Source organism: Macaca mulatta, chromosome 8 (genome assembly GCF_049350105.2).
Source record: "Macaca mulatta isolate MMU2019108-1 chromosome 8, T2T-MMU8v2.0, whole genome shotgun sequence".
Classification (NCBI taxonomy): Eukaryota; Metazoa; Chordata; class Mammalia; order Primates; family Cercopithecidae; genus Macaca; species Macaca mulatta.
The window spans coordinates 20,605,005-20,620,414 of NC_133413.1; the positions used below are offsets into that span (position 1 = coordinate 20,605,005).

General features: G+C 41.6%; 1 protein-coding gene and 1 non-coding gene across 4 annotated transcripts in view; one reads left to right on the top strand and one right to left on the bottom strand.

The window, feature by feature from the left end:
* PSD3 (pleckstrin and Sec7 domain containing 3) overlaps window positions 1-15,410 on the bottom strand; it is a 696,970-nt gene that overhangs the window by 428,789 nt on the left and 252,771 nt on the right. The gene's annotated exons all lie outside the window — the stretch shown is intronic.
* LOC114680486 (small nucleolar RNA SNORA62/SNORA6 family) lies at window positions 14,809-14,962 on the top strand. The gene has a single exon (XR_003732705.2). It is a non-coding gene; the product is annotated as a small nucleolar RNA SNORA62/SNORA6 family (small nucleolar RNA).

Below are 15,410 nucleotides of genomic sequence, written 5' to 3' on the forward strand. Positions count from 1 at the left end.
AAACATACAAAAATAAGCTGGGTGTAGTGGTGCACGCCTGTAATCCCAGCTACTCGCAAGGCTGAGGTAGGAGAATTGCTTGAACCTGGGAGGTGGACACTGCAGTGAGCTGAGATTGCACCACTGCACTCCAGCCTAGGCAAGAGACAGAGAGACTCTGTCTCTAAAAAAAAAGAAAAAAAACCACAAACACACACAAATAGAGTCGTTTTAAAAAATACTTCCCTAGACCTCCCGGCTTCCAGTTACGCCCTACAACTGTAAGGTTATGCCCTCCAACTTCTCAAACGGGACTCCTCAGATCCCCAAGGTTACAAACCAGTGTGCCCCAGGAGGGCACAACATTTCCGGACCAACGGGCACATCATCTTGGGGCTCACTTTGAACAGATGGTCATTTAAAATCTGATTTTGATATTCAAATATGTTTTTTAAATGAAATGCAAAATTGTCATGACATTTTCAAATTAGTCTTAAAATAAACGATACCCTAAAGCATGCTGCTTTAGGACACACCCACAAGCAGAGCTGGGGTAGGAGAAGAAGGATGTTAGCTGCACTTTGCTATTAGGTGTAGTTCAGGGAAAACATGTCCAAAAACAGAACAAAGCCACTTAAGAGGAAAAACAATTCCAATGTGCTTGCCTGGTCCAAACCATTTCAGGCAGACAGGAACACATCTTCCCATTAAAGCTTTTACCTGGCTTTCTTTTCACGTGGGCTGTAAGACCTATCAGTGTGGAATCCCACTTAGGATTTTCTTTTTTCTTTTTTTTTTGAGACAGAGTTTCACTCTTGTTGCCTAGGCTGGAGTGCAATGGCACGATCTCGGCTCACGGCAACCTCTACCTCCCAGGTTCAAGCGATTCTCCAGCTTCAGCCTCCCAAATAGCTGAGATTACAGGCATGCACCACCATGCTCAGCTAATTTTGTGTTTTTAGTAGAGACGGGGTTTCTCCATGTTGGTCAGGCTGGTCTCAAACTCCCAACCTCAGGTGATCTGCTCCCAAAGTGCTGGGATTACAGGCGTGAGCCACCACACCCGGCCAGGATTTTCCATAAAAGAATCTTAAGATTACTAGTAGTAAAATGCTTTTTGCATATTAAACCCTGACAACATCAAAGCTACCTATTGACTCACTTAAGTATGTTTAGAAAGCCCAGCAGATACCAGATTTGCCCTGCTAAAGGCCTTTATGAGCTGCTCCACAAAACATCTTAGCACCTTTGACAATCAGGGCAGGGTTCTCCTTACTATTTCAACCAGAAAATTAGAAAATGGAGGAAAGGCAAATGACTTCAGATGTTGGTAGGAGGAATTCCTTTATATTTACTCATAATATCCACTAGCTGCCAAAAGAGTCACATGATAAAGTTGGAAACCAGAAATGGAGACGTGTAGAAGGTACCCAGGGGTTACCAGGAAAATCAGCTGATGGCAGATACAGGCTTCTCCCAACAAGGACTTTTTCCAAATGCTCAGAATTAGAATTAGGTATTGAGGGCCCATTCACATATTCCTGGGAGCTGCGAGAATTTTTTCCAATATCCAAGTTCCACAAAAGCCTAGCAAAAGATCTAAACCTAAACCACCGAAACCAAACTGAGTAACTGCTTTGAGGAACTCACTGAGCACTCTGACCACGGGAGACATTCATTTCAAGCTCCTCAGGGTGGCTCCAGATTTATAAATGGAAATTTATGTCCATATTTCTATAGTTCTAAAACTAGGCCTCATAAAACTTAGAAACTAGGCCTCATATAGAAAAAATTAACACCAGGTGGCTCTGGATAGGGTCCCACCCTGCCTCGATAGGGACCCACCCTGATAGGGTCCCACCCTGCCAATTCCGGGAAACAACCTCATGGGGTCCCACCCTGCCAATTCCGGGGGTCCCACCCTGCCTCGAAGTTCCCGGAATCAACAACTCCAGGAAAAAACCTCATAAGGTCCTGCTCTAACCAATTAGCATAAGACACCTTGCTCAGGCCATAGCTAGACCCAATCATTTTGCGCCTTAAGCTTTGTTTGAATTTCGCGCCATAAGCTGTATTTGAACTTGTGTTTGCCTATATAAACAGCCTGTAACAAGCAGTCGGGGTCCCAGGGCCAACTTAGAGCTTGGGACCCTAGCGCGCTAGTAATAAATAACTCTCTGCTGTGAATCTCGTGTCGGTGATCCTTCGCGGCGACCCCTGCCCAGGAGGGAATCGACAGTTCGGTTCCAACAGTTCCTGAAATTGCCAGAGAAGGAAATTCTGCACACGCACACACAACTGTGCACCACTTCAGGGCAGCCACTGGCCTCAATCAAGAACACCTTATGTTTCTACCCAGTAACTGAGATTCTCCAACTCAGAAAACCTCCCAGCAAGTCCAATTCTGACTCATCAGGATTCTCTGACACTGAGGCAAAGTTTACAAGGAGACCATAAACTTTACAAGAGGACTTTAAACTTTATTTGAAAAGCAGAATGTGTATATCTAAATCAATTGTCCTCGTTCAAATGGTCACCTTAGAAAACCACACACGTTATTTCCAGGAATCCTGAGCAAATCATTTGGAATTCCTATTCTGAAAGAACCTTCGAAGCCAGTTTTCACATCACACGATGCAAGCTTCTTTATAGACATCTCATGACTAAAGAAAAACTATTTCCCAGCTTGCTGTCACCTAGCATGCAGAGCACACTTTAAAATGTTGTGGCCTAGGCTGGGCACAGTGGCTCACACCTGCAATCTCAGCACTTTGGGAGACCGAGGCAGGTGGATCACAAAGTCAGGAGTTTGAGACCAGTCTGACCTATCAGGGAAAACCCCACCCCCGATATTTAATGTGGGTTATTTTCTATTTCCCTAAGCATCTCAGCTGGTTTAAGAAATAAAGGGAAAGAGTAGGAGAGAAATTTTAAAGCTGGGTGTCCGGGGGAGACATCACATGTCAGCAGGTTCTGTGATGCTCCCCCGAGCCGTAAAACCAGCAAGTTTTTATTAGCGATTTTCAAAAGGGGAGGAGTACACGAATAGGGTGTGGGCCACAGAGATCACATGCTTCACAAGGTAATAAAATACCACAAAGCAAGTGGAGGCAGGGCGAGATCACAGGACCACAGGATGGGGCGAAATTAAAATTGCTAATGAAGTTTCAGGAATGCATTGTCATTGATAACATCTTATCAGGAAACAGGGTTTGAGAGCAGACAACCTGTCTGACCAAAATTTATTAGGCGGGAATTTCCTCGTCCTAACAAGCCTGGGAGCACTACAGGAGACAGGGGCTTATTTCATCTCTTAGGCTTCGACCATAAAAGATGGCCGCCTCCAAGGGGGCCATTCATAGACCTACCCTCAGGGCGCATTCTCTTTCTCAGGGATGTTCCTTGCTGAGAAAAAGAATTCAGGGATATTTCTCTCATTTGCTTTTGAAAGAAGAGAAATATGGCTCTGTTCCATCCGGCTCACCGGCAGTCAGAGTCCAAGGCTGCTCAAGGCTATCTCCCTTGTTCCCTGAAAATTGCTGTTATCCTCTTCTTTTTTCAAGGTGGCCAGATTTCATATTATTCAAACACATATGGTCTACAAACAATTTGTGCAGTTAACACAATCATCACAGGGTCCTGAGGTGACATATATCCTCCTCAGCTTATGAAGAACATGGGATTAAGAGATTAAAGTAAAGACAGGCATAGGAAATCACAAGGGTATTGATTGGGGAAGTGATAAGTGTCCATGAAATCTTCACAATTTATGTTCAGAGACTGCAGTAAAGACAGGCGTAAGAAACTATAAAAGTATTAATTTGGGGAACTAATAAATGTCCATGAAATCTTCACAATTTATGTTCTTCTGCCGCGGCTTCAGCCAGTCCCTCCGTTCGGGGTCCCTGACTTCCCACAACACTGACAACATGGTGAAACCCCATCTCTACTAAAAATACAAAAAATTAGCTGGGCATGGTAGCGCGCCTGTAACCCCAGCTACTCAGGAGGCTGAGGCAGGAGAATCGCTTGAACCCGGGAGGTGGAGGTTGCCGTGAGCCAAGATCACGCCACTGCACTCCTGGGCAACAGAGCAAGATTCTGTCTCCAAAAAAAAAAAAAAAAAAAAAAAATCCACCCACAAAAATTTAAAGGCCCAACACCATTGGGGTTATGTTTTTAAAATGCAGCGGGGGATATGAAGACAATTCCAAAGAAAAAAGATTCAGAGCATGTGTTGAGTTACTGCAACATCACAGAAATAAGTATATAGCCTTCCAAAGTGTCTACTATTAAAAGGAAAATATTCTTTTAAATCTTTAAATTACAGCATAAAATATATTAACTTAATAAACATTTCTTGAGGGGAAGGAGGTAATATTCAGCAATGCCTTCCAGAATGGCTTACCTTACTGGAATCTACTTTAATAACAGCAGTAAAGTGCAAAGGAGTCACATCATAACCGTACATTCTCTTAAAAACCCCTCTCCCACAAATATTCATTGACTGTTAAAGTGTCCTACAAAGCACATTGTCTTAATTCAATCCTGAAAATAAGACATCTAAATTTCGATGCAACAGCAGCCAGCAATAAAATGACTATAATATTAACTTAACGTTCAATTGCATAGAAATCCACAGTACACTATAAATTTGTGGTAATAACCAGAAAATTTCTGGGTAACAGGGAACTCTGTAATGATAGACAATGTATGCATGTTTTAGTTCTTGTTAAAAAAATTACGTTATACCAACAGCTTTTTATTAGTGGCCATTTCTAAGAGAAGTTACCATACCTTATTTGTTTAGCAAAATAATTTAAGACCACATTAATGAAATGCCCTTGATCTTTTGAATGTTCATCTTTAGGTAAATTCAGTATTCAAATTATTACATGGGATCTCTCATAACTATTAGTCCTGGCTATCATACTCCACAGACCTGAATTCCTGTAACCATACCTGTAAGTTAAAGTAAACCCAAGGATCGTTCAAAGCCCAAAAATTCTAGTCACGAGGAGCAAATATTCAGGGGCAAATGATGATTCCATCATTATGGGTCTGTAGACACAATACATACATGGTCTCCATAAAAATATTTTTTTAAAAATCTCCCCAGAAGGGATTTTTTAAAACAGTGCCCAAAATACCTATAGCTTTAAGAATCTTTAAAGTTTATGTATATTCCTTCTTGCACAGTAAAATTAATAAACACTAGCTAGTATTTTGAAGAAAGAAATAAATGCTAGGTAAAAGGAAAAACAAGAAAGGACCTCATTTCCCCCAATGTATCTAATCCCTGGCAAACCAACATTCCTTATTTTCTTTTATTTGCAATTTGATGAATACCCTAAAGGTCTGGAAAAACTTCAGGATTTCTAATTAGACTGTAATTTTTCTAGCAGACAATCAGACATAGTTTCACCTTTATACAACTTCCCATGTCCTAAATGCCAACATCCTGGCATGCTCCCCATCCATCATCCTTCTCTTAACAGCACCTGTTTTGAAAAATCGAAAACATTTAATCTTTCCTAGAATAGTCCATTGAAAATCAATCAGTTAAAGATAAGAGGCCTGGATGCGGTGGCTCATGCCTATAATCCCAGCACTTTGGGAGGCCGAGGTGGGAGGAACATATGAGATCAGGAGCTTGAGACCAGCCTGACCAACATAGTGAAACCTTGTCTCTACCAAAAATACAAAAATTATCTGTGTATGGTGGTGTGCACCTGTAGTCCCAACTACTTGGGAGGCTGAGACAGGAGAATCACTTGAACCCAGGAGGCGGACATTACAGTGAGCCGAGATCACGCCACTGCACTCCAGCCTAGGCAACAGAACGAGACTCTGTCTCAAAAAAAAAAAAAAAAAAAAAAAAAAAGACAAAAAAATTCCTAACTGCCACATAAATAGCAATTATCCACGCCAGGGAGTGCATTCCTTAATGAGACCATGCAGACCTCACATGTGCTTAGGCAGGAATGAATAAACCCCAGAGTCCTAGGCCACGAGTTGAAAACAGTCAAACAAGGACCTTCCTATGTAGATGACAAGTTAAAAACAAAACGGACTCAAGTTAGTTTAGGTAGAAAAGGTGTGTGCTTACTGGTAAGGTTTGGTGAAGCTCCCTGTCTCTGGGAGGGCCAGACACCCAGGCTCAAGCGGGAGCAAGTAGGGCAAAGCTCAGCCAAGGTCCTGCCATACCACAGGCTGCCCGAGCCACTGTGGCCACCACGGCCTCCCCTCAGTGGACAATCCCCTCCCGTGGACCTGGGCTCTGGACCCTGAACACTGTCATCAGGACAATGCCCCATCAACTGGCCTAGCTGGCTCCAAGAGTCTTCACAAACAGAAGCACTCTCCTGAGAAAATACCAGAATGGGTGGGGTTGACTGTGCTCAGATCACATGCCCAATCTGATGGCCAGAGGAGGGGGAGGGAGGCTGAAGCCCCCTGGCTTCAGCACAAGCCTCACATCTGCCTTTGAGTCCCTCAAAGAGGAAGGGGACCTGGCACAGAAAAAGGTAATTCTGCCACGGAGGGATGTGGAAGACAGGATTCGGAGAGTCCCTTCCAGTTCTAAAATTCTATAACGAGACCAGGCGCAGTGGCTCACACCTGTAATCTCAACATTTTGGCAGGCCAAGGCAGGTGGATCACTTAAGGTCAGGAGTTCAAGACCAGCCTGGCCAACACAGTGGAACTCCGTCTCTACTAAAAATATAAAAAATAGCTGGGCATGGTGGTGGGTGCCTGTAATTCCAGCTACTCAGGAGGCTGACGTAGGAGAATCGCTTGAGCCCAGCAGGTGGAGGTTGCAGTGAGCCGAGATCACACCACCGCATGCCAGCCTAGGCGACAGAGTAAGACTCTGTCACAAAAAAATAAAAATAAATAAAATACTATAAAGAGTTCAGATGAAAATTTAATGCCTATCATCCTAAACAGAAAAGAAAGGTATTAATCTTACTAATTCAAATAATAAGGAATGAATAGCCTATTTCCTCAATCTGTTTTCACAGAGTATGATCTGATGAAAGCTATTTATTAAAACAAACCAAATAGAATGTCTCTCTGTCAATTAGGCTCCTACTTTATTTATGTAATTCTAGATCCATTTGTCTAATTTTGGCTTGTGAAAAGAAAATGGAATTGATTTTCCGCAACGATACTAAACACAACGCTGTTATAATGTTCAGAGCAGATAACAGGAGGGGAGCAGGGAGTCTATAAGAGACTGCCAGGTGCAGGAATAACAAACATACAGATGTGATCAAAGAGCAGCAGTTATCACAGGGTCAAGATTTTGACTCAACATTCCTCTGAACATAACTCAGCTAATTCATTCAAACATTTGAAAGAATCCAACCCCGGAACAAGTTTCACAACAAAACAGTACCTCTACCAATGGAGGCAGCCACTGCTAGGAAGAGAGCAATGGGCTGAACGTGTTCCCCCCAAATTCATACATGAAAATCCTAATCCCAGTATGATGGTATCTGGAGGTAGGGTCTTTGTAAGGTAATTAGGTCATAAGGGTGGAGCCCTCATGAATGGGATCAGTGCCTTCATAAGAATAGGCCAGAAAACTAGGTAGCTCTGTTTACACCATGTAAGGACACATGTAAACCAGAAACAGGACACTCACCAAGGATCCTAATCTCAAACTTCCAGCCTCCAGGACTGTGAGACATAAGTGTTTGTTGTTTAAGCCACCGTGTGTATGATAATTTGCTACAGCAGCTCGAACGAAGACACACAGCATGGAAAGCATCACTGGGCAAGTGGGTAGGCTGGCTGGGCCACCCTTCTAAGGTCCTGTCCAACTAGATTTCCAAAAACATGATTTTCTAGAGTCTGAAACAAATAAAAGCTGAAATTAACAAGATAAAACTTTGAATTTGGACAAAAATCATAGACTCAATATAGGATAAAGTGGACCTGAGTCTTGGGGGTTTATTAAATGGACTACCTCACACAATCTGTGATTCCACTGTAAGGGCAGTGTCCAATACCCAAACTGCTCAGACCGCCTGGTGGCTCTGAATTCATCTCTGGGTTTCCCATTTTAAAAAGAACACTGACATGTTAAAGTATTGAGACAAGGGGGACCATGATGCAGAGGCATCTGAAAACCCCCTCAAGATGGGGATGATGACATAAGAAAAGAAAAGGATCTAGATTTGTCTGATAAGGCTGCCATAACAAGACAGTAGACTGAGTGGCATAAGCAACAGACATTTTCCCCAAAGCTCTAAAGGCTGGAAGTCCAAGAGCATGGTGCCATCTGGGTTGGTTTCTGGCGGCGGCCCTCTTACTGGCTTGGACCTTCTTGCTCTTGTCCTCTGATGGTCTTTCCTGTGTGTATACACTCTGGTGTCTCTTCCTGTTCTTGGAAGAACACCAGTCCTACTGGATTAGGGCCCACCCTTATGACCCCATTTAACCTTAACTACCTCCTCGAAGGCCCTACCACCAAATATAGTCAGCACACTATGGGTTAGGACTTGAACACGTAAATTTTAGGGAGACACAAGTCAGTTCCTAACAGGACTCAATCCTAAATGTATGAAAGGTGGTATCTGAAAAGGACACCCATTTGATCTTTATTGCTCTAGATGGCAGAATTAAACATGAAGTGGGAGTACTAGAGTTGGACTAGATGAAGTTTAAGCTTCTTTCATTCTGCTGGTATTATTAAACTATAGAATATGAGTTACTAAGGACTTACTATGAACCAAACTCTGTGCTGATCAAATCTTTCTGTCCTGAGGTAGATACTACTATTATGACCATTTATTGTTCTTTACAAACAGAGGCTTGCTCTTGCATAGTGTCACATTGCTGTTAGGTGGCAGAAGGACAGGATCCCAGACCATCAAACTCCAAAGCCACTCGATCTAGCTTTTCACCATTGAGTAGCCTACAACACAAACGAGGAAACAACTCCATTTACCAACAGAAAATCACACAGAAGAAAACTAAAATACTAACAACCATATTACCACCATTGTTTATTTTTCTATGTACCAGTTGTTTCCATAGATTGTCAGAGCTAATCTTCACTTCAAGCCAAGGTAGGCATTATTATGCCCATGTTACAGATAAAGAAAAAGGCTCAAAAAGCCTTCCTCAAACTCAGACTGTGACTAAAAACATGTGGGGAACAGGATTCAAACCAACCTCTGAGTTATTTCAAATGCAAATCTTTTATGTCAATTACAATCCACTCCAACTAGCCTCTGACTTGGCTCAGGCCCTGGGATCTGACAGATTTCAAAATCCTCTGAAGCTGACCACATTTCCCAGGGAGGGCCACATAGAATCCAAACACTGCCTTTAAGAGAGAAAAAGATGCAAGGAGGGCAAATCCTACGAAATGAAATCAGGCTTTCCACTACCAAGTCCTTTGGCCATTCGGCAAGAACTTATGGAGCCCCGCTACACGCTAGTCCCAGGGAACACACACAGCAACGTGCATAAGGAAACCCCACTCCCCTGGGCCCTACATTCTAGTGGAGGGAGACTGAAGGAACCAACCTCCAATATAACACATCAAGTCAAAAAAAAAAAAAAAAAAAAAAAACAGAGAGTGAAGGGGCAGAGGAACAGGGATGGAGGGTTGAGTGCTCTTTCAGAATCAATGATCAGGGTGGGCCTGGGTTTAAACTGCTGTGAAGGAGCACAGAAGACCCCCTAGCTATACATCCAGCAAGTCCTGCAGTCTTGACTACAGCCTGGTACTTCCTTGCTTTTCACTGGAGGAAAGCGTGGACCGCAGTGCTAATTACAAACAGGTCAAAGGGAAAGAAAAATACAAAATCTTTTCCCTTGACCAGAAGGGAAGCAGTTACCATGTACTGTTGCCATGGCACTGGAGAAATAGAAAAAGCAACATTCTAAGTACCAGAATATGAAGAGAAACGTAACAGTGAGGAGAGGACAAGAGGCGGGCAGAGGTTTCACGCCCTGCAGTGCTGAGGCCTGCTGGGTGGCAGGCGGGAAGCAAAAGCTTTTCAAAAGGGACAAGGGTTGGAAGGGTGGGGAAGAGGAAAAGCTCAGAGCCATTGAGGAAAAGGTCTCTGCCTAGCCCCCCGTTTTCTACATCCCTAATATATCAGGGTACTTAATAAAATAGGTGCAGAAAAATCAAAATAAAAGAACATCAAGTTTCTGAAATGCACAGAATATTTCTAGATAAACATTTTCTGAAATTTTCTTTTTTCTTTCTTTCTTTTTTTTTTTTTTGGCCAATATGTACCATAGGCTTCAACCAGCTAACTTACTACTAATGTGATTATGTATGGCTCAGGAGTAGAAGGCTATACTTGGCAGCATGGAAGGAATATGCTAAAAGTCAGGCAGAAGAGGGTTTTTAGCCAATTTCTGCCATTTACAACTATGGAACTATAGATAAGTCACTTGGCTTACCCAAGTCCCTTATTCTTTATCTATAACATTAAAATAGAAAGAGTAAAAGAGATAACAAGTATAAAGGTTGCCTTATGATAGTAAATTAATAAACATTCATGCCTTTCCTCAGACAGTTCCAGTATCTTTTGCTCTAACACAATCAGTGTTGGGAAGATTCATTCCACTGTTAGATAACTGATTGGAAAAAATTTTAAAAATTGCACATATAGTCAAAATCCTTCTTAAGGCATGAACAGGCAATTCACAAAGGAAGAAATACTAACTGCAAATAAACATATGGAAAATGTCTCAATCTTAACTCATAATCAAAAAAATATACATTGGCCAAGACTTTTTAAAATAATATTATGCAATATCATTGGTTATTGAGAAACAGGCACCCTGTCATACCCTGATGGTCAACGTACTTTTATCATTCTTCTAGAGAGACAGAAAATATGAGTCAATGCCTTAAAAATGTATATTCCCTTCCATCCACCACTTACACTTCTAAGAAATTTCCTAAGAAAATAATAAGTGGATGTTCTTGACAGCAACAGAACGAAAAACTGGAAGGAACAAAATTCCCACCATGCATATAAACTATAATATCGCCATAAAATGTAAAATATAGTCATTAAAATGGTTATAGACATAGCAATGCATATGAGAATTCAAAATCTAATTTCTTTATTTTACAGAGAGCTCATAAAAATCGTTAAAAATAAAACTATCCAATAAAACCATGAACAAAGACAGTTTACAAAAAAAGAAATACAAATGCCCATAAATTACAAATTACATTGAAATATTATTTTTCACCAATTAAAAACTGTAGCATCTGTGATACCCAGGACTATAAAGGTATAGAGACACAGGCAATTTCACACCGTTGTGGTAGGAGAATATGTGGACATTACTAATGTTTACCAATACCAGGGCCTCCTCCATCTCTGATCCCCTTGAAGCTGGGCATATGTAAATAGGAGTAATCAAGACCACGAGCTCCAAAAGGGTTCAAATCACAGATTTCACTTACTACATGACACAAGAACTGTTTAACCTCGTTATGGCTTAACGTCTTCAAACGTAAAACAGGGATAATAACAGTATCTACCTCATAGGGATATTTTGACAATTAAATTCAACCATAGCGCATGGCACATAGTATTACTAATAATAATAGAAATCACTGATCGTACTATGCAGCAGGCACTGTTCTATGCATTTACACAGAGTAGCTGATTTTATCACTCAATAAACAGTACCATTAGTATAAGAATATTGCTGCATTGCTTGTAATTGCAAATACCTGAAAACAATCAAATTGTCCATCAGTAGTGAAGGGGACAGTTAAACCAAAGCATACGAAGGACGTCTATGTGGCTGTTATGGAGAATGAAGTAGTTCAATACATGCTGATAGAGAAAGATTTCTTTTTTTTTTTTTTTTTTTTTTTTGAGACAGAGTCTCGCTCTGTCACCCGAGCTGGAGTGCAGTGGCCGGATCTCAGCTCACTGCAAGCTCCGCCTCCCGGGTTTACGCCATTCTCCTGCCTCAGCCTCCCAAGTAGCTGGGACTACAGGCGCCCGCCACCTCGCCCGGCTAGTTTTTTGTATTTTTCAGTAGAGACGGGGTTTCACCGTGTTAGCCAGGATGGTCTCGATCTCCTGACCTCGTGATCCGCCCGTCTCGGCCTCCCAAAGTGCTGGGATTACAGGCTTGAGCCACCGCGCCCGGCCGAGAAAGATTTCTTAAAAAATAGAGATAGACTATTGTTTGACTTTGTTTTTAAAGTCTAACCGTATGTGTGTGGTTAAGAAAAGGTGGGTAGATCACTTGAGGTCAGGAGTTCGAGACCAGGCTGGCCAACACGGTGAGACCCCATTTCTACTAAAAATACAAAAATTAGCTGGGTGTGGTGGTACACACCTGTAATCCCAGGTAGTCAGGAGGCTGAGGCAGGAGACTCGCTTGAACTCGGAAGGCAGAGGTTGCAGTGAGCCTAGACTATACTGCACTCTAGCCTGGGCAACAGAACAACAGCCCGTCTCAAAAAAAAAAAAAAAAAAAAAAAGGGTTCTTGAGCCAGACTATCTGAGCTCATTTCCTACTAGCTGTATGAATTTGGGAATTGTCTTAAACACTTAGCCTCAGTATCCTCATCTGTAAAACAGGATTAATAATAGCAACTACTTCTGATGACTTTTGTGGGGGTTAAAGGATCTTATAAATAAAACAGTCCCCGGCATATAGTCAGCAACCAAATAATGTTATTTGCTTTATTACTAATCACTTTAACATGTCACATGGATTGAGAGATAATAGGCCTTTTTACTTTATACGTACCTGTATTTAAAAAGATAGAGAGATTTGTCTTTTGAAAATACAAAATTGTATTTACTGATATGAGAGATGTATAGAACGTGTCATATGAGAAATGTTGGTACAAAATCATATATACACCCCAAGGTCATTTTTATTAAAATATATTTAATGTTATGTAAATAAGTGTACATTAAAAATTTACACATGCACCACCAAAATGTTACCAGTGGTCTCTCTGGCAGATGGATTATAAATTATTCATATTTTTTTCTTTTTACTTATCCCTATTTTCTGATTTTCCTAAAATCAACACATATTACTCATGCAGTAAGATTTTAACTGTCGCAATTTATTTCCAACCATAGAAGCTACAAAGGAAGAGGTTAAACTGAGAGGCTTCCAATGATGTAACCAGAGATGGACTTTTGAGCAAAAACAAGTAAACAATACATGATTTACTGAGAACTCGTACGTTCGATATCATGATGCTAGCAAGGAAAACAGCAATTGATCATCGGTGCCTAAGACTGCCATTCTCCATTGGGCCAGGCTCCCACCTGACTTCAGGGAGAGATTTCAAAGCCAGAATCTGGCCCCAGGTAAATGCAACAGGAGCCAAAGCAGGTAACTCGGGTCAGAGCTGAAGTTTGCTGAAGTCCAGAGGGCACTGCCTGCAAGGCTAAAAGCAACACTGCACATCCACACGCTGGGTTTCAACACTTTTTCTGACAGCAGCAAATCCATAACGGACTCTGAGTGAACTGGGAAAGAATAACTAAAACATTCAAAATACTTTCAGAAAATCAGTTTGCATTATGACTTCTCTTACAATGTCCAGCTCTGAGTAAGCAACAAAGGTCATAGGATTTTGTTCAGATTTGCAAATAGAAAGAGAAATGTGAGGTTATGCTCAGGAAATCCTTGTGCTAAGATTCAAAAAATCTGAAAATGAACAAAGATTAAAATATGCACATTTCAATTTGCCCCTTCTCTCCTTAACATCTCTCCATAACCTGAGACAGCTACGTGTATGGTTGGACTGGATTAGAGGCAACAAGAACAGACACAGTAACCTCACAATGGGGTTTACAGCACAGGAATGAGGAGGAGCCAGTGGCAGGTATAGAATGTTCCCACACCCCAACCACTGCCAGGCTCCACAGCTCACTTATGCACCAGACACTGCCTCAGAGCACTGCTTTATTGGTACCACTTCTGAGAAGCAGCAAAGCAGACATACTTCTTTCTTTATCATCTTCTTTCTCAATCCCTCTCAATGACAATGACTCATTCTCTCTTTCAACCTCTCTCCCTTCCTCCACCTACCCTCTACCCTCATGGCTATCCCCTTATCACTACACTAAAGCCAGCAAGAGGCCACAACCACAGAAGAGCTTCCAGGCAGCAGCGAAGAAGCTCAGTCTCAAAGAAAGCCAGACAGGAGTCCAAATGCCTACGTTCCTTCCAGAGTTCGCTATACGACCTCAGTAAAATCCCTTCACCACTGGGGGCTTATTTTCTCATGTGGGGGACAAATGGGTAAGAAGAGACTTCTGAGGTCTTTTGCCTGCTTTAAAATCCTGTGATTTCACAATAACTGAATACAGTCACTAAACGTGAAACCACCAGGACACTGGGGGGCGGCCAGCACATAGCCATCTTTGTTGTATTTTTCACTGTGTGCTTCCAAAATATCTACTGCAAAGAAGTATATCCAACTAGACCCTGGGCCCATGTTTTAAAGTTTATACACTGTAATTAAAAGCAGAATGACTTGCTTTTACTTTGGATTATGTAATTTCTTTCTATTCATAATAAGCAGCTCTTACATGACGCCAAGTGAGTTTTCTCTTAGGCAGCACATTCTTACTCAACCAGAGAACTGTTGGCATTTGGATTAATAGAATCAATAGCATCTTTCATTCCAAAAACAGAAACTGCTGTTTTGATATGGTCTGCCCAGCAGTTCTTCCAAGGAAAATATTTTTATTATTTTACTACTAATATCTCATTACAGCTTCTATATGAGTGAAGCATTTATTTTTATGCTAAATAAATCATGCTCTTTAAAATTAAAAAAGAATATATTCTTCTTGTTAGAGCTTGGAGTTGAAGCCACTGACTGGCCAATGAACTCACAAGTGTAAACAGGGTGCTACGCAAGGGACAAATTATTCACTAACACCACAAGAGTCTCTGACACAATGAATGGAGTTTAATAGAAATTCTTGCTACAACTAAACGAAAGATGTGGAAACAAACCTCCAAATCGCTGAAACGTAGAACAGTATCCCTCTACAGAAATCAGCTTTCATCTTGACAGAATTAAGTAAGAATCACTCACTATACACTGATCTATGTTGTAGTAGATATGAGGAAAACTCAAAGGTATAACAGGTTCTCTGTCCTGCAAAGAGTTTACAATCTCATATGGAAATCAAATGTACACACATGATAAATGCTACTTAAAGGGCTACCGCCTGCCGAACACTATGGAAGAAGGCACGAGGGATGTGAGTGACACTGCACCTCTGCCAAAAAGTTCCTCACAAGCTGCTGGGAAAGCCAGACCTGAGTAACCCAGACACTGCTAACCTCCCAGGACCACCTCCATTGCACTCATAGTGGGAAACCCGGTGGCTTTCCTGAGAATGTGGTGGCTTCCAGGGTAGACAGACAGGGAAGGA